This window comes from Canis lupus, chromosome 17 (genome assembly GCF_011100685.1).
Source record: "Canis lupus familiaris isolate Mischka breed German Shepherd chromosome 17, alternate assembly UU_Cfam_GSD_1.0, whole genome shotgun sequence".
Classification (NCBI taxonomy): Eukaryota; Metazoa; Chordata; class Mammalia; order Carnivora; family Canidae; genus Canis; species Canis lupus.
Window position 1 is genome coordinate 16755495 of NC_049238.1, and position 19999 is coordinate 16775493.

The 19999-nt window shown below is 38.9% G+C and overlaps 1 long non-coding RNA gene across 2 annotated transcripts in view; it reads left to right on the top strand.

The window, feature by feature from the left end:
- Positions 1-15930: 15930 nt before the first annotated feature.
- Positions 15931-19999, top strand: part of LOC106559880 — a 58333-nt gene continuing 54264 nt past the window's right edge. For both annotated transcript variants that reach the window (XR_005371832.1, XR_005371834.1), the window contains exon 1: positions 15931-16227. This is a non-coding gene — a long non-coding RNA (uncharacterized LOC106559880). The remainder of the gene's footprint in view (positions 16228-19999) is intronic.

Genomic DNA, 19999 nt, shown 5'->3' on the forward strand with positions numbered 1-19999 from the left:
GCCAAGAATATTCTATCCAACAGGGCTATCATTCAGCATAGAAGAAGAGATAAAGAGTTTCCCAGAAAAACGAAACTAAAGGAATTCATGACCACTTAATAAGCCCTTCGAGAAGTATTAAAAGGGAACATTTGAGTATAAAGGAGAGACCAAAAGTAACAAAGACAAGAAAAGGCGAGAGAAAAATCTCCAGAAACAACCACAAACCAAGTAGGCAATAAATACATATCTATCAATAATTACTTTATTTTTATGCTCCTTCAAAAGATGTAGGGTGACAGAATGGATTAAAAAAAGAAGAAGAAAAAAACAAGACCCATCTATATGCTGCCTACAAGCAATTCATTTTGGACCTGAAGACACCTGGGTATCAAAACTGAAGGGGTGGAGAAACACTTATGATGCAAGTGGATGTCAAAAAGAAGGCCACAGCAGTAATATTTATATCAGATAAACTAAACTTTAAAATGGGCTATAAAAAGAGACAAAGAAGGACATTATATAATTATAAAGAGGACAATCCAACAAGAAGATATAACACTTGTAAATATTTATGCACCCAACATGATAGCACCAAAATATCAAAAATAATTAATTAAAAACTAATTGATAATAACATAATAATAGTAGGGGACTTTGGCACCCCACTTATATAAATGGACAGATCATCTAAACAGGAAATAAAGACGGAAACAGTGTCCTTGAATGACACAGTAGACCAGTTGGAGTTAACATATTTAGAACATTCCAACTTAAAACAGCAGAATACACATTCTTTGTGGAACTTTCTCCAGAATAGTTCACATATTAGGTTGCAGACAGGCCTCAACAAGACAAAAAGGTTGAGTCATATGATGCTTGTTTCCTCACCACAGTGCCATGAAACCAGAAATCAACCACAAGAAAAAATTTGGAAATACCACAAATATGTGGAGGTAAAACAACATGCTACTAAATAATATGTGGGTCATCCAGGAAGTGAAAGAAGAAATTTAAAAATACATGAAAAGACATGGAAATGAAAACATAATCATCCAAAACTTTTGGGATGCAGCAAAAGTGGTCTTAATAGGGATGTATATTACAAAACAGGCCTGTCTCAAGAAGTAAGAAAAATTTCAAACTTGTATTCTAACTAGAACTAGAAAAAGAACAAGTGAAGGCTAAAACCAGCAGAAGGAAGGAGGTCATAGATATTAGAGCAGAAATAAATGACATAGAAACTAAATAACAACAGAACAGATCAATGAAACCAAGGGTTGATTCTTTGAAAAAAAATAATAAAATAGATAAACCTCTAGCTAGACTTATAAAAAATAAAAGAGAAAGGACCCAAATAAATATAATCACAAATGAGGGAAGAAAAAGAACAACAAACAGCACAGAAATACAAAAAATTATAAGAGAATAGATTGAAAAACTATATTCTGACAAATGGTACAACCTGGAAGAAATGGATAAATTCCTAGGAACAGATAACTTACCAAAACTAAAGCAGTAAGAAATTGAAAACTTGAACAGATTGATAACCAGCAAAGAAATTGAATCAGTAATCAAAAAACATCTAGCAAACAAAAATCCAGGGCCAAATGGCTTCAATGGCAAATTCTACCAAATATTTAAAGAAAAGTTACTGTTTATTCTTCTCAAACTATTTTAAAAAATAGAAAAAGAAGGAAAACTTCCAAAGCCATTCTATGTGAGGCTGATACTGAAGCCAGATAAAGACACTGCAAAGAAAGAGAACTTACATGCCAATATCCCTGATGAACATGAATGCAAAATTTCTCAACAAAATGCTAGCAAACTGAATCTGACAATGCATTAAAGAACTTATTACCACAGTCAAATGGGATTTATTCCTGGGTTGCAAATATGGTTCAGTTTTCACAAGTCAATCAACATGATACATCACATTAGTAAAATAAAGCACAAGAACCATATGATCAGTTTAATAGATGCAGAACAAGCATTTGGAAAAGTAAAACATCCATTCATGATAAAAACACTCAACAAAGTAGGCTTAGAGGGAACATACTTCAACATAATAAAGGCTATATATATATATATATATATATATATATATATATATATATATTTCAATAGGAAAAACTAGAGGTTTTCCTCTAAGTCAGGAACAAGACAAAGATGTCCAATCTTGGGGATCCCTGGGTGGCTCAGCAGTTTAGTGCCTGCCTTTAACTCAAGGCATTATCCTGGAGTCCCAGGATCCTGTCCCAAGTCAGGCTCCCTGCATGGAGCCTGCTTCTCCCTCTGCCTGTGTCTCTGCATCTCTCTCTCTCTCTCTCTCTCTCTACGTGTGTGTCTCTCATGAATAAATAAATAAAAATCATTTAAAAAAAAGATGTCCAGTCTCACTATTATTATTTAACACAGTACTAGAAGTCCTAGCCACAGCAATCAGACAGCAAAAAGACAACAAATTGGCAAGGAAGAAGTAAAATTTTCACTATTTACTAATGATATGATACTATATATACAAAACCCCCAAAAATTCACTAAAAAACTGCTAGAACTGATAAAGGAAATCAGTAAAATCACAGGATATAGAGTCAATATACAAAAATATGTAGCATTTCTATACAACAATGATGAAGGAATAGAAAGAGGAATTAAGGAATCAATCCCATTTACTGTTGTACCAAAACCAATGAGATACCTGGGATTAAATCTAACCAAAGAGGTGAAGGATCTGTACTCTGAAAACCATAAAACACTGACGAAAGAAATTGAAGATGACATAAAGAAATGGAAAGAAATTCCATGCCCATGGATTGGAAGAACAAATATTATTAAAATATCTATACTACACAAAGAAATCTACAGTTAATGCAATCCCTATCATAATGCCAACAGCATTTTTCACAGAGCTATCCTAAAATTTGTATGGAACCACAAAGACCCCAAGTGGCCAAAGTAACCTTGAAAAAGAAAAGCAAAGCTGGAAGGATCACAATTCCAGACTTCAAGTTATATTACAAAGCTGTATATTACAAAACAGTATGGTACTGGCACAAAAGCAGACACATAGAACAATGGAACAGAATAGAAAAACCAGTAAGGAGCCCAGAATTATATGGCCAATTAATCTTTGACAAAGCAGGAAAGAGTATTCAATGGGAAAAAGACAATATCTTCAAAAAATGGTGCTGGGAAAACTGTATAGCAACATGCAAAATAATAAAAGTGGGCCACTTCCTTACAGCTTATAAAAATAAGTTCAAAATGAATTAAACTTAAATGTAAGACTTGAAACCATAACTATCCAAGAAGAGAGCCCAAGCAGTAACCTCTCTAATATCAGCCTTAGCCATTTCTTACTAGGTATCTCTCCTGAGGCAAGAGAAACAGAAGCCAAAATAATAAACTATTGGGGCTTCCTGAAGATGAAAATCTTCTGCACAGGAAAAAAACAAAAATCAAACAAAAAGCAAATCAAAACAAAACAAAAAACACCACTACCACCAATAACAAAGACAGCAATATAACTAAAAGCCTACAGAATGGGAGAAGATATTTACAAATGAAATATCCAATAAAGGGTTAGTATCCAATATATATAAAGAATTTATAAAACTCAACGTACCAAAAATGAATAATCCAATTTAAAAATGGGCAGAGGGATGCCTGGGTGGCTCAGCAGTGTGATTCCTGAGTCCCGGGATCAAGTTCCACATCCGGCTCCCTGCTTGAAGCCTGCTTCTCCCTCTGCCTATGTCTTTGCCTCTCTCTGTGTGTCTCTCATGGATAAATAAATAAAATATTTTGAAAATAAATAAATAAATAAAATAAAAATGGGCAGAAAACATGAATAGACATTTTTCCAAAGAAGACATCCAGATGGTCAATAGACACATGAAAAGATGCTCAACGTCAGTGATCTTTAGGAAAATGCAAATCAAAACTACAGTGAGATATCACCTCAAACCTGTCAAAATGCCTAAAATCAACAATACAAGAGACAATATGTTTTGGAGAAGATGCAGAGAAAATGGAACCCTCTCTCACTGTTGATAGGAATACAAACTGGTACACCTACTCTAAAAAACAGTATGGAGTTTCCTCAAAAAGTTGAAACTAGAAATACCCTGACATCTAGTAATTGTACTACTTAGGTATTTACCCAAAGGATACAAAAATACTGACTCAAAGGGATACATGCACCTGATGTTCATAGAATAGCCAAATTTTGGAATCATCCTGTGTCTATCAACTGATGAATGGATAAAGAAGATGGATATTACTTAGTCATAGAAAATGAATTTGCAATGACATGGATAGAGTGAGAGAGTATTACGCTAAGTGAAATAAGTCTGTCAGGGAAAGACAAATGCCATATGATTTCACTCATATGTGGAATTTAAAAAACAAAACAAATGAGCAATGGGGAAAAAAGAAACACAAGAAACAGACTGTTAACTATAAAGAATAAACTGATGATTACCAGAAGGGAGATTTGTGGGGGCCTGGATGAAATAGTTGATGGAAATTAAGGAGTCCATTTGTGGTGAGCACTGGATGATGTATGGAAGTGCCTAATCACTCTATTGTACACTTGAAACTAATATAACACTATTTGTTAACCAACTGGAATTTAAATAAAAATTAAAAGAAAAAAGAAAACTCTCAATGAGAAATCTGAGTAAGAATTATACATACGTTCCTTATGCTATTCTTGTAACTTTTCTATGAGTTAGAAAATATATCAAAATTTAAAAATTACTGGGCAGCCTTGGTGGCTCAGCGGTTTAGTGCCACCTTCAGTCCAGGTTGTGATCCTGGAGACCCGGAATCGAGTCCCGCTTCGGGCTCCCTGCATGGAGCCTGCTTCTCCCTCTGCCTGTGTCTCTGACTTTCTCTGTGTGTTTCTCATGAATAAATAAATAAAACCTTTAAAAAAAAACTTAAAAATGACCAAAATCAGGAACATCATGGTTCTGACTATATTCCATCACAATAAGGCATGAAGAACTCCACCTATGCTGGAGTTAAAGCACTTCTGATAGGAAATAAGCACTTAAGCGATGTATATAACCCTTGTTCAGTTTGGTCAGGCTGACAGAGAAGTTTGTGTTATGACAGTTTGTAGAAGTACAGTTTATAATGAGCGACCATACTCATGCCCCAATACCCAGAATCCTCAAAATGGATTTTCTTCAGTTGTAAAATAGGAACACAATAACTAATTTGCAATGGACTTTTGTAGGCTGTGTATAATATTGGATATGCAGCAATTGGGACTGCGCCTAACACACAGAAAATGCCCAGTAAATATTCCTCATGTAATATCCATCTCCATTGGCTTGCCTAGATTTTCTTTTGATGCCAAGTGTAAAATTTCTCTAATTCCACTTCAAGGACATCCAGCCTTGACCCTGTGGAAGCCTATTCCTGAGACTCAGGCTACCGTTTCATGACCCATAAGAAACTGCTTCTATTATAACCCTGAAGGGAAGAAACATAACACTTGAGAATTAGGATAATAATGAACACTTTTCTTTCCATTTCAGAATTATTCAAATGTATAGTCAATGGATCCCAGTGGAAGCATATTTCTCTCTTTAATTTCTGCCTGAAGACTTTGTACCACGTTTCTCCCTTAGAACAAACATGGGAAAGTGTTCTGGGAAAAGGAGTATTTTAGTGAATCAATAAGTAGAATGTTTTCTTTAAAAGGACTACAAATTCTTTCCATGTTTTTTTTCCTTAGAAACATGGGTGCACATGTTTAGAATCTAATCAGCCAAATTAATAGACTCCAGTGGCAAAGAAGTGAATTGAGAACTAGGATTTTGGCATTTTTATATTACTTCCATAATGGGCATTTCTGTTGCTTGATGATGTTGTAATTTTATTCTCCAAATGTAGCGAGTACCACTACTGTGCTAAAAGCTAAGGGGGAGGGTACCTCAAGAAGTAGGAAAATACTCTTTACGCCTAATCATATTGTGCATAAGATGTACTATGTATTCATAAATCATGAAAAATGCAATTTGATTTAAAAAAAGCAAAATGAATGTCTCCTACTACATGCTATAGATCATCGGAAAGGTGAGTGAGCCAAAAGGTGCCACAAACAGAATTCTGGAATCTGAGAGGACAGGGAAAACATGAAGATTAGAGTTTTCAGACACACACTGTTCCTATTACCTATATACCCAGGCTCCAGGTGCCTGGGTCCTTCACCTAAGTCACTTCTACTTGTTCTAAGCATTGAAATTATATCTGTACTAATCAAATTATTTGTTCAAGTAACTCTGGGTGTAAATTTATTATGGGGTACTAATCTCTGAGTGTTGAGTATGTTGGCAAGCCTGCTGTTTAAACATCATCACTTAAAATCATGCACAAAAATGCCCCTTTATGAAAGCTGCCTTGTAGAATCTGCTACTTATACCAATCAGTTCTAACCACTAGTCAATCAAGTAGCAAGCATGGGGGAAATAAAACTCAATCATGCGTTTAATAAATATTTGCGGAATCAAATTAGCAGTTTTAGGGATGGCAGCATGTAACATGGAAATAGGACTGGGCTTCTAGCCAGGAAAGTACTTAAATTCTAACTCTCCTGTATCCACAATATGAGGCCTTGTTTATTCATCTGTAAAATGGGAGCAGTAATGCTGCCAGAATCAGTCTCACAGATCTATTACGAAGTAAAATTAAATGCACAGAAATTTATTTTCTGAATAGAAAAGGGATGTGTCTGTGTGTCAGAATAATTCTTTTATTTTCAGTAAAACCATAATAGTCATGCTTTCCATGATTCAATCATTGCTTATTTTGTATCTTTACTATATGTATTTTAGGTTACCTGATATTTGTGACCAATGCAAACATGGGGATAAAATACATAAGAAACAACACTACTATTTTTCAGAAAAGACCCAGCCTTACTTCCAAGTCCTCTCAGAGGGTCATTTAAGGCTGAGGGCAGGAAAGACCATAGAGAAAAGAGTTTCAAATTATAATGTGTCCCTGGAGCAATGCTTATAGAGTTCATAAAGCTAAAATACCATCCAATAAAAAAAATAATAAGATTTCTTAGAGGCCTTGTCTGTATAACATTATAATGGCTACCACCATTTGGGTCAAGTAGAACCAGTTGTGCTACTCTGGTTATTACTGCCTGAGCCAAAGTCAATTGTGTTTGGACTAGCTACAAAACAAAACAAAACAAAACAAAACAAAACAAAACAAAAAAGGCTCATTTCTACTACTACAATGTAAGCTCAAAGAAGGTGGGGTGTTACTTAAAAAACAATGACACCTCACTACCTAGGAAAGTGTCAGGCACATAATAGGTTCTTGGATTAATACAAAAAAGAGTTCTGGTGAAAACTTCTGTTCAGTGGGGTGCTTCATAGTAAAGAGTGACTGATCCATAAAGAACCTCTCTCTTTGAAGGTGTGCCTGTTAAATGACTCATGATAAAACACTCAGTGCACGCAATTTCTCACTTGGTACCCTAAATGATTTTTTTTAAGTCTCATGATATGAGCTATTCCTTGTTATCCATGCAGGAACCCCCTTACTAATGTAACCAGGGAGGATTCGTCCTTGCAAACTTTAAGAGCCCAATTATTACAGAGAGAAAAACAAACCTTCCCCTGGGTCTCAGAATAAAAGATATTTTGTTCTACCTAAAGCCAGGAAGTTTTTCAATACCTTTCCTACTATTGCAACAGAAAACATTTTGTAAAAACCCATGTACAAGCAATTTGTGGAGAGCATTAGCAGAATGTTTGCACTGGAAGTGTTAGGCCTTGACTGAGTTTTCTCTCTTATACACAATAACAAAGAACATCAGAAATGGCCAGAATTGAAATTTTTTTTAATTTATTTTTTATTGGTGTTCAATTTACTAACATACAGAATAACCCCCAGTGCCCATCACCCATTCACTCCCACCCCCCCGCCCTCCTCCCCTTCTACCACCCCTAGTTCGTTTCCCAGAGTTAGGAGTCTTCATGTTCTGTCTCCCTTTCTGATATTTCCCACACATTTCTTCTCCCTTCCCTTATATTCCCTTTCACTATTATTTATATTCCCCAAATGAATGAGAACATATAATGTTTGTCCTTCTCCGACTGACTTACTTCACTCAGCATAATACCCTCCAGTTCCATCCACGTTGAAGCAAATGGCGGGTATTTGTCATTTCTAATAGCTGAGTAATATTCCATTGTATACATAAACCACATCTTCTTTATCCACTCATCTTTCGTTGGACACCGAGGCTCCTTCCACAGTTTGGCTATCGTGGCCATTGCTGCTAGAAACATCGGGGTGCAGGTGTCCAGGCGTTTCATTGCATTTGTATCTTTGGGGTAAATCCCCAACAGTGCAATTGCTGGGTCGTAGGGCAGGTCTATTTTTAACTCTTTGAGGAACCTCCACACAGTTTTCCAGAGTGGCTGCACCAGTTTGCATTCCCACCAACAGTGTAAGAGGGTTCCCTTTTCTCCGCATCCTCTCCAACATTTGTTGTTTCCTGCCTTGTGAATTTTCCCCATTCTCACTGGTGTGAGGTGGTATCTCATTGTGGTTTTGATTTGTATTTCCCTGATGGCAAGTGATGCAGAGCATTTTCTCATATGCATGTTGGCCATGTCTATGTCTTCCTCTGTGAGATTTCTGTTCATGTCTTTTGCCCATTTCATGATTGGATTGTTTGTTTCTTTGGTGTTGAGTTGAATAAGTTCTTTATAGATCTTGGAAACTAGCCCTTTATCTGATAGGTCATTTGCAAATATCTTCTCCCATTCTGTAGGTTGTCTTTGAGTTTTGTTGACTGTATCCTTTGCTGTGCAAAAGCTTCTTATCTTGATGAAGTCCCAATAGTTCATTTTTGCTTTTGTTTCTCTTGCCTTCGTGGATGTATCTTGCAAGAAGTTACTATGGCCGAGTTCAAAAAGGGTGTTGCCTGTGTTCTTCTCTAGGATTTTGATGGAATCTTGTCTCACATTTAGATCTTTCATCCATTTTGAGTTTATCTTTGTGTATGGTGCAAGAGAGTGGTCTAGTGTCATTCTTCTGCATGTGGATGTCCAATTTTCCCAGCACCATTTATTGAAGAGACTGTCTTTCTTCCAATGGATAGTCTTTCCTCCTTTATCGAATATTAGTTGCCCATAAAGTTCAGGGTCCACTTCTGGATTCTCTATTCTGTTCCACTGATCTATGTGTCTGTTTTTGTGCCAGTACCACACTGTCTTGATGACCACAGCTTTGTAGTACAACCTGAAATCTGGCATTGTGATGCCCCCAGATATGGTTTTCTTTTTTAAAATTCCCCTGGCTATTCGGGGTCTTTTCTGATTCCACACAAATCTTAAAATAATTTGTTCTAACTCTCTGAAGAAAGTCCATGGTATTTTGATAGGGATTGCATTAAACGTGTATATTGCCCTGGGTAACATTGACATTTTCACAATATTAATTCTGCCAATCCATGAGCATGGAATATTTTTCCATCTCTTTATGTCTTCCTCAATTTCTTTCAGAAGTGTTCTATAGTTTTGAGGGTATAGATCCTTTACATCTTTGGTTAGGTTTATTCCTAGGTATCTTATGCTTTTGGGTGCAATTGTAAATGGGATTGACTCCTTAATTTCCCTTTCTTCAGTCTCATTGTTAGTGTATAGAAATGCCACTGATTTCTGGGCATTGATCTTGTATCCTGCCACGCTACCGAATTGCTGTATGAGTTCTAGCAATCTTGGGGTGGAGACTTTGGGGTTTTCTATGTAGAGTATCATGTCATCGGCGAAGAGGGAGAGTTTGACTTCTTCTTTGCCAATTTGAATGCCTTTAATGTCTTTTTGTTGTCTGATTGCTGAAGCTAGGACTTCCAGTACTATGTTGAACAGCAGTGGTGAGAGTGGACATCCCTGTCTTGTTCCTGATCTTAGGGGAAAGGCTCCCAGTGCTTCCCCATTGAGAATGATATTTGCTGTGGGCTTTTCGTAGATGGCTTTTAAGATGTCGAGGAATGTTCCCTCTATCCCTACACTCTGAAGAGTTTTGATCAGGAATGGATGCTGTATTTTGTCAAATGCTTTCTCTGCATCCAATGAGAGGATCATATGGTTCTTGGTTTTTCTCTTGCTGATATGATGAATCACATTGATTGTTTTACGGGTGTTGAACCAGCCTTGTGTCCCAGGGATAAATCCTACTTGGTCATGGTGAATAATTTTCTTAATGTACTGTTGGATCCTATTGGCCAGTATCTTGTTGAGAATTTTTGCATCCATGTTCATCAGGGATATTGGTCTGTAATTCTCCTTTTTGGTGGGGTCTTTGTCTGGCTTTGGAATTAAGGTGATGCTGGCCTCATAGAACGAATTTGGAAGCACTCCATCTCTTTCTATCTTTCCAAACAGCTTTAGGAGAATAGGTATGATTTCTTCTTTAAACGTTTGATAAAATTCCCCTGGGAAGCCATCTGGCCCTGGACTCTTGTGTCTTGGGAGGTTTTTGATGACTGCTTCAATTTCCTCCCTGGTTATTGGCCTGTTCAGGTTTTCTATTTCTTCCTGTTCCAGTTTTGGTAGTTTGTGGCTTTCCAGGAATGCATCCATTTCTTCTAGATTGCCTAATTTATTGGCGTATAGCTGTTCATAATATGTTTTTAAAATCGTTTGTATTTCCTTGGTGTTGGTAGTGATCTCTCCTTTCTCATTCATGATTTTATTAATTTGAGTCTTCTCTCTCTTCTTTTTAATAAGGCTGGCTAATGGTTTATCTATCTTATTAATTCTTTCAAAGAACCAACTCCTGGTTCTGTTGATCTGTTCCACAGTTTTCTGGTCTCGATTTCGTTGAGTTCTGCTCGAATCTTTATTAACTCCCTTCTTCTCCTGGGTGTAGGATCTATTTGCTGTTTTTTCTCTAGCTCCTTTATGTGTAAGGTTAGCTTTTGTATTTGAGTTCTTTCCAGTTTTTGAATGGATGCTTGTATTGCGATGTATTTCCCCCTTAGGACTGCTTTTGCTGCATCCCAAAGATTTTGAACGGTTGTATCTTCATTCTCATTAGTTTCCATGAATCTTTTTAATTCTTCCTTAATTTCCTGGTTGACCCTTTTATCTTTTAGCAGGATGGTCCTTAACCTCCACGTGTTTGAGGTCCTTCCAAACTTCTTGTTGTGATTTAGTTCTAATTTCAAGGCATTATGGTCTGAGAATATGCAGGGGACGATCCCAATCTTTTGGTATCGGTTCAGACCCGATTTGTGACCCAATATGTGGTCTATTCTGGAGAAAGTTCCATGTGCGCTTGAGAAGAATGTGTATTCAGTTGAGTTTGGATGTAAAGTCCTGTAGATATCTGTGAAATCCATCTGGTCCAGTGTATCATTTGAAGCTCTCATTTCTTTGGAGATGTTGTGCTTAGAAGACCTATCGAGTGTAGAAAGAGCTAGATTGAAGTCACCAAGTATAAGTGTATTATTATCTAAGTATTTCTTCACTTTGGTTAATAATTGATTTATATATTTGGCAGCTCCCACATTCGGGGCATATATATTGAGGATTGTTAAGTCCTCTTGTTGAATAGATCCTTTAAGTATGATATAGTGTCCCTCTTCATCTCTCACTACAGTCTTTGGGGTAAATTTTAGTTTATCTGATATAAGGATGGATACCCCTGCTTTCTTTTGAGGACCATTCGAATGGTAAATGGTTCTCCAACCTTTTATGTTCAGGCTGTAGGTGTCCTTCTGTCTAAAATGAGTCTCTTGTAGACAGCAAATAGATGGGTCCTGCTTTTTTATCCAGTCTGAAACCCTGCGCCTTTTGATGGGGTCATTAAGCCTGTTCACATTCAGAGTTACTATTGACAGATACGAGTTTAGTGTCATCATGATATCTATTCAGTCCTTGTTTTTGTGGACTGTTCCACTGAACTTCTTCTTAAAGGGGAATTTTAAGAGTCCCCCTTAAAATTTCTTGCAGAGCTGGTTTGGAGGTCACATATTCTTTTAGTTGCTGCCTGTCTTGGAAGCTCTTTATCTCTCCTTCCATTTTGAATGAGAGCCTTGCTGGATAAAGTATTCTTGGTTGCATGTTCTTCTCCTTTAGGACCCTGAATATATCCTGCCAGCCCTTTCTGGCCTGCCAGGTCTCTGTGGAGAGGTCTGCTGTTACCCTAATACTCCTCCCCATAAAAGTCAGGGATTTCTTGTCTCTTGCTGCTTTAAGGATCTTCTCCTTATCTTTGGAATTTGCAAGCTTCACAATTAAATGTCGAGGTGTTGAACGGTTTTTATTGATTTTAGGGGGGGATCTCTCTATTTCCTGGATCTGAATGCCTGTTTCCCTTCCCAGATTAGGAAAGTTTTCAGCTAGAATTTGTTCAAATACATATTCTGGCCCTCTGTCCCTTTCGGCGCCCTCGGGAACCCCAATTAAACGTAGGTTTTTCTTCCTCAGGCTGTCATTTATTTCCCTTAATATATCTTCATGGTCTTTTAATTGTTTGTCTCTTTTTTCCTCAGTTTCCCTCTTTGCTATCAACTTGTCTTCTATGTCACTCACTCGTTCTTCCACCTTGTTAACCCTCGTCGTTAGGACTTCTAGTTTGGATTGCATCTCATTCAATTGATTTTTAATTTCTGCCTGATTAGCTCTAAATTCTGCAGTCATGAAGTCTCTTGAGTCCTTTATACTTTTTTCTAGAGCCACCAGTAGCTGTATAATAGTGCTTCTGAATTGGCTTTCTGACATTGAATTGTAATCCAGATTTTGTAACTCTGTGGGAGAGAGGACTGTTTCTGATCCTTTCTTTTGAGGTGAGGTTTTCCTTCTAGTCATTTTGCTCAGTGCAGAGTGGCCAAAAGCAAGTTGTATTGGGAAAAAGAGAAAAATGAGGAGAGAAAGAAGGAAAGAAAAGAGAAAGAGAAAAAAGGAAGAAAAAAAAAAAAGAAGAAAAAGAGAAAGAAAAAGAAAGGAGAAAAAAAGGGGGTGGGGGAAGGAAACAAATCAAAAAGCAAAAAAAAAAAAAAAAAGAACCACGGGGGAGTATCTTCTGATTCTGTGTACTTTAAGTCCCTTGACTTCCCCTGGAACTTGTCCGTCTAGCTGGTCTTCTGGGGGAGGGGCCTGTTGTGCTGAATTTCAGGTGTTAGTAGTTGGGGGAGCTGCTGTGCCCCTGCCTGGTGCAGGGCTCGGTGGGGGTTGTTTACCCCGTGAGGCCGCAGGAGGAACAGCCCCAGTGGCGGGGCAGCTCTGGAAACCTGGATTCAGCCCCGCAGGGACTCCCGAGCTCTCCGTCTGCAGGGCCTGGAGGCTCCGAGGCGGGGCCGCTGATCTGCTCAGCTGGGGCAGGAGCGTCCTCGCTGTCCTGGGCCCTCCCGGCCTCTGCCTGTCCCGGGGGGAGGCCGGATCCTGGGCTGTGTCCCGGCGCCCTGTGCTCCGGAGCCTGCGCTGTTGGATTCGCGCTCCCGGGCCGCGCAACCCCCTCCGCGGAGCCGCCCCTGAGCCCCTCCAAGCTGCTCCTGGAACCGCGCAGGCCCCTCCGCACGGAGCCTCTTCCTCTGCCCGAGCCCCTCCGAGCTGCTTCCCGGGGCCGCGCAGCCCCCTCCGCGGAGCCGCCGCCCGAGCCCCCCGAGCTGCTCCGGGTCCCCCGTGCGCGCTGCAGCCCTTAGGGAGCTCGGCGCACTCTCCCGGGGTGCAGGTGTCTGTTACTGTCTCAGGGAACCCGAGGGCATCCTCGCCCTCCTGGGTCCTGCTCCAACTCCCCGCGAGCCCCTTTCCGCCCAGGAAGGTCGGTGCAGCTCCTGCTCCTCCGGGACGGGTCTCTCCTGTCCTGGGGACACTCGCCCCGGCCTCAGCCCGGCTCCTCGCGGGGCCCCTCCCCCTCGGAGGCCTTTGTTTCTTTATTTCTTTTCCCCGCCTTCCTACCTTGATAGATGCGCGAACTCTTCTCACTGTTGTATTCCAGGTGTTCTCTCTTTAAATCTCAGGCCGAATTGATAGATTTTCAGGATAATTTGAAGGTTTTCTAGGTAATTTGGTGGAGACAGGTGATTTGGGGACCCTATTCTTCCGCCATCTTGCTCCTCCCCCAGAATTGAAATATGGTCAGTGGGGTCTTTTATGGAAACTAAAAGGGTCTTTATTTTAAACACTGAGTTTTATAGTATCAATGCTCTGTAACAAAGAAAGAGAAAAGGAGATGGGAAGGAGAAGGAGAAGAAGGAAAGGAAGAACTCTGATAAAAAGAAGTGATCTTCCAACTAGAGAATTACAGAATCAGGGCTAGGAAAAAGAAGTCCAGACCTAAATCACTTAATTATGGAACATTAGTATTATAGTTAACACAAGAATCATAATGCAGATATTTCTGGATATCACTTGTAATGTGAAATTGTCTGTATGCTCCCAAGTCATGTCTTTGGCAAACAGTATATAATTTGCATTTAGTAGTTTGTGCCCAACCATTTTCAACTAAAGTTTTGTTGTCTTAAGTTGACATTTAGGTTCTAATTTAAGGACAGACATAAGATTGAATATAGCCAGCCAACAACTATGTATATGAAAATATTGAGCAGCCTAGGGATCAGTCCCCTTTAAAGAGTGGCATCCAGATTGGACCTCCTCCTGCTTGAGAGGGCAGCGAGTTCCACAGACAAAATATATTCTTTCTCCTCTGGAAATTCATGATCCTCTAAATTCTCACATCTCTTTCTCCCTAGGGCTTCCCTTAGCTATTCTGGAAAATGTAACCATGTAACCATGTAATATGCTGAATTCCTATAGACTTTATTGTCTACAGTATTTTTTGTTGCTATTACTTTATGAGAACTTATATTACTATTAACACATTACCTTTTTTTTGTCTTCGCAAAGAAGGAGGGTGTTTTGTGTTGTGGGGAGGGAGGAGGACATCCCTCATTTAATATTTGACAGAGCAGGACTTAGAAGTCACTGGATAAATGTAAAGAGGAGTAAATGACTATCCAGCTGGTACTATGTTTAGGAATATGTTTTCTCTGGCTGTATACAAGTAGGAGGAAGGTGACAGAGGAATAGCCAAGGAGTCAAGGAGTTTCCCTCTGAAATTGCATCAAGAGGTCTGGTACAAAAGAAGTGCCTTTAAAACTACGCTTGGAATTGAAAGGGTCTTCTAGGGAGCAAAATGAGAATCATTCTACCTCACTTGACGAAGATTAAGAGCTTGGTGAAATGAGATAGAAGATTCTTTCTCTCTCTCTGAATACCAGACGAAGTTGAAATGGCAGAGATGCATACGATCACTTACGAGTAGCCGCTGCACATTGGAGAATTTTCTAGAGATATATGAAGACTCAGTGCAGTAGGTTGCTCTGCATGAGCTATCTCAACCAGTTAATGGTCATATCTGGAAATATCAGCTTAAAACATTAGCCTAAATGAACAGAATTGCCAGGCCATGGTTCTAAAGGAACACCTGTTCAGTTACTCATGTTGGAGTAAGGCTGCTTTGAAGTAGCTTTACTCTGATATTGAAGGTGAAGTATTGAATTCTGCTGGAAAATATCATGTAAAGAATGGCCACTCTAAGATATTTAAATTCGTGTTTTTTTTCCTTCTTACATTGAATTGCTAGGTTTGGGACGATGGATACCTATCGTGATGAGGAATTTAACCTAGAACCATATAATTTTCTATTTTGTTAAGGATACACTTAGAAATAAACCTGAGAATCCAATAGAGCTCATAAGCATTTCAGAATGCTTTTACATTTAATTTACATTCTTCTAAATTGTTGGATACTCTATGTACCAAGCTGTTCAACTGAAGTACAGGAAAGTAGAGGAAGGGAGGGGAGAGGAGGGGATGAGAGGAGAGGGAAGAGAGAGAGGAGGAGAGGAGAGGGGAGGGGAGGGGAGGGAAGGGAAGGGGAGAGAAAGGAAAGGAGAGAAGCTAGGCTGATTTTTTATTAAGGAGTATATATATTTTTTCCCTAACCATGTTCCTATCAGAGTATATGATACTTGCAAAAAATAACAACTAATTATGTGGTCTCTGTTATAAATTTCCTACCATTATTTCGGATGAATATCCCTTGTTATCTTCAAAAGGTTATACAGCATTTGAAATTCAAAAGGAAGGTGTTACCTGCTATCTTGCATAAATCTCTAACAATTGCAAATGGAATATATTATCGTCAGATCCAATTGCTTATATCCAATCTTGCCTCATCCCAGCATTTGTAAAGGTAAATGCATGGTAACTTGCTTCCTATTTTCTTGGAATTCAAAATTGTGCATATAAATGAGAGTATCCATGATTGTCTTTTTTCCATTACTGCAGTCATACAAGTACATTACATTGAATGGTGAGAAGGGCTGAAAAACTTTATTAACTTGAACTGAAATATAACAGCAGATTCTTTTAAAATATAAGTGAGGGAAAACAAATATCAATTTTATTCCCACCATTCAACATAAAGACTACAAATATGCATGATACTTGTTTGAATGCTCCTCGATTCTGTGAGGTCATTCTACTGATTGGTTACTTTATACTGAGATCTCTTTGTTTAAGGTTTTCCAATGTACAAAGTCAATGGGACTATGGCCTTAATATGATTAGCAATATTGATTACTAGATTGGAATTACCTAACTCAATTTAATAAGAACTTTTATTATCTACCCTTTACTCATTCTTACACTAGGTTCTTGGGGGACAGGAAGTTAAGCAGGACCTTATCCCTGTCAGATGCACAGTTGGATATGCTGAGAGAATGAATAACTTTCAGGATGAATACCCTTTGTGTTGCAGCAAGTATAATCACAAGGGGAGCTGGACAGTTGCATTGTTAAGTTTGATTCAGAATCAGAATCACCAGAGGATATTTAAAACACTAGTGATTGGTAGCCCCTTTCCAGACATACCTACCCAGAATATCTTTGAGTATAACCCAAGGGTATATACTTTTCAAATACTCCCTGGATGATAATGATGATCAGTCAGTTTAGGAGCCACCAGACCAGATGACCTTTAAGTTCTCTGAAAACTTAGAAGTCAAGGATTCTAAAATTAAATTTGGGAAGTTGGGATCCCTGGGTGGCGCAGCGGTTTGGCGCCTGCCTTTGGCCCAGGGCGCGATCCTGGAGACCCGGGATCGAATCCCACGTCGGGCTCCCGGTGCATGGAGCCTGCTTCTCCCTCTGCCTGTGTCTCTGCCTCTCTCTCTCTCTCTCTCTCTCTCTCTGTGTGTGTGTGTGACTATCATAAATAAATAAAAAAAAATATTTTAAAAAAAATAAAAATAAAATAAATTTGGGAAGTTATAAATGGAGAAACAATGTGGGGGCAGAAAAGTGAATACATATTCAGGCTGATCATGAATGAAACATGAAGCATTCTTCCCAACTCAATTTCAACCAAGTCACTGATAATCTGTGTTTCAGTAATATGCTTGTTACCCACAAGAGGGCTCCCTGGGGGGGGAAAAACCACTTTAACCAAAATATTATAAAGTTTGGTCTATTTAGAACTACTTCAATGATGTACTTATTCATTGAAAAATACACTTGCAATGTTTTCTGAACAGCTTTTGAGCCCTATGTAAAGGAGCTTATGCTGATGTACTAAGAAGACCATTTACTCAGTCTATAATTTTTTAAGCTTAAAGCCAGGGATTATTCTTAGAATAGAATATATGGTAACCTATAATGATGGTAAACAATAAAGACATCACCTTCATAGCCATCTTCATTTTCTAGTTTTTCTCTCTAGCATCAGTTTATATACAGCTCATCTATTGGTTTTTACATTTATAGCCTAGCATATTCTAATGCCTAACCAACATATAGAAAGCACCTATACAAAAATGTTAAATTACTAACTTGTCCTCAGTGACCTTGCTGATGTTTAAGTATCCAAATCTGACATGGTCCCTCATTCCTTGGGACATCTGTCCATTGTTAATCTATTGGAAATGCAAAGAGGCAGGTCATTTGAGCCTGTCTCAGGGACCCTCCATGGAGAGATCATTTATGATTCAAAGTTACAATAGTTTTTCCCTACCCCTTCTTTCACTTGGCAGCTCTCCAATCATCTTTTATTCCACAAAAGTCCCTGGGTCTGTGTTAGCCTCTGGACAGCATTTAATTGCATTTCACTGGAGACATTCCGTTTCTGCAATCAGGGGGTTCCTCAGAGCAGCCCCAATGATGCATACTTATGTTCCCACTCTGACCCTGCTTATCTAAGAAGTGGTTCCTTATCCTTTATGGGCAGCAGTTAAATGCCATATTCTGGATGGAAGTGTCTGCACACCTAGTGCCATCCAGCAGTGAAGCCCTGTAGGTATGTTCCCTATGCAGTCGTTTGTCATAGACCTGGCTATACCTATTAGATTTCCACATCATATTTTATTTTTTTATTTTTTAAATATTTTTCTTTATTTATTCACATTTTAATTGGTGGCCCTGAACCTCCTATGTTCATTGGGTTAAAATGGCGTTGTTATGGGTTGACGATTTGTTTTTGGAATAATCTGAGTGGAGAAGAGCTACTTCATTGACCATAGCTGCCTACTCCCCACATCATGTGGTTACCTGTAGCAGAAGTGGCACTGACATATTCACTGTAGCTAATTCTGATATCATTTGTAGGAGCAAAGAAGATAATCCCCTGGCTTCTGAGAGCTCACATATCAGACGACAGATTAAATATGAGGATTGTATTACCTGAATGGGGAAAGAAAGTAACTGAACTGTACAAACTCATTTAGAAGTGTATGGATTCTGTGTTGCAATATATATTGATTGGCTATTGTGGGACTTAAAACCTTAATCTGTTTTGCTAACATAACAGCATGCAAAACTGTTGGGCATATAATTTACTGCCTATGCATAACACAGTACAGGGGAATGGCACTACCTATCTCAATTTTACAATCATTTGTTGCACATCTGTTCTGGGTCAGGTCTCAGAAATGATTTACCAGGGGATTCACAGGTGAGTAGAATCCCCTTGGGCACTTTAACTGCCCTTGAGGTATTCAGAGTAGACTGGAGGAGAAAAAGGTTTATATAAGGAAATCAATGTGGACAGAGCAACATCAACAACTGACTGTATTCAGAAGAGCCCTATGGCCAGAGGTTGAGGTTTCTTCAAGCTTCAGGCCTGAGACTTCTATGATGGGGGATGGGGTAAGATTGGAAGTCAAGGAACTATATGGGCAGAGGTCATGACCAAGGGTCAATGCCCAAGGTCATTTTAAAGAATACTAAGCAGTAGTCATATGAAATTAACAACCACATCTACCACCATGTATCAGACTATCTGTGATTATACATTCCACACAAAAATGCAGGCTGCTTCCTCTCTGATGTTCTTAACCAAAGTCATCATTTGGTAGGAAAGCACAGAGTTGTTTCTGTCTCTAGAATGAGTCATAAACTATGTATGGTAGGCAGAATTTTAAGATGATCTCCATGATCATTGCCTCCTGGCATTATTCCTGTGAGTATGTTCCATATATGGAAATGGAGATTATCCAGGTGGGAGTAATGGAGAAATTGTAAGGAATCAGTGGCCTTACTTGTTTGAAGACAGGGAAGGCTACGTGAGAATGAATGCAGGTAGCCTTAAGGAGCTGAGTCAGTTGACAATCAACGAGAGAATGGAGATCTCAGTCCTACAACCACATAGAACTGAATTCTTCCAGCAGCCAGAATGAGCCTGGAATTGGACTCTTCCCCACTGCCTCCAGGTTAGAGCCCAGCCTAGAAGATACTGTGATTTTAGTCTTCTGGCCTGAAAGCAGAGAACTCAGTGAGGCCTGCTTGGACTTCTGACCTATGTAATTGGGAGATCGTAAACGGTATTGTTTAAAGTTGCTAAATTTGTGGTAAATTTGCTAAACAGGCACAGAAAACTTTTATATTATGTGTGGGCATGTTTGCACCATGACTAGATTTCCTGTTATGTATTTTTACTTGTCAATTCCTTTACATGCACATTCTAAAGTGGC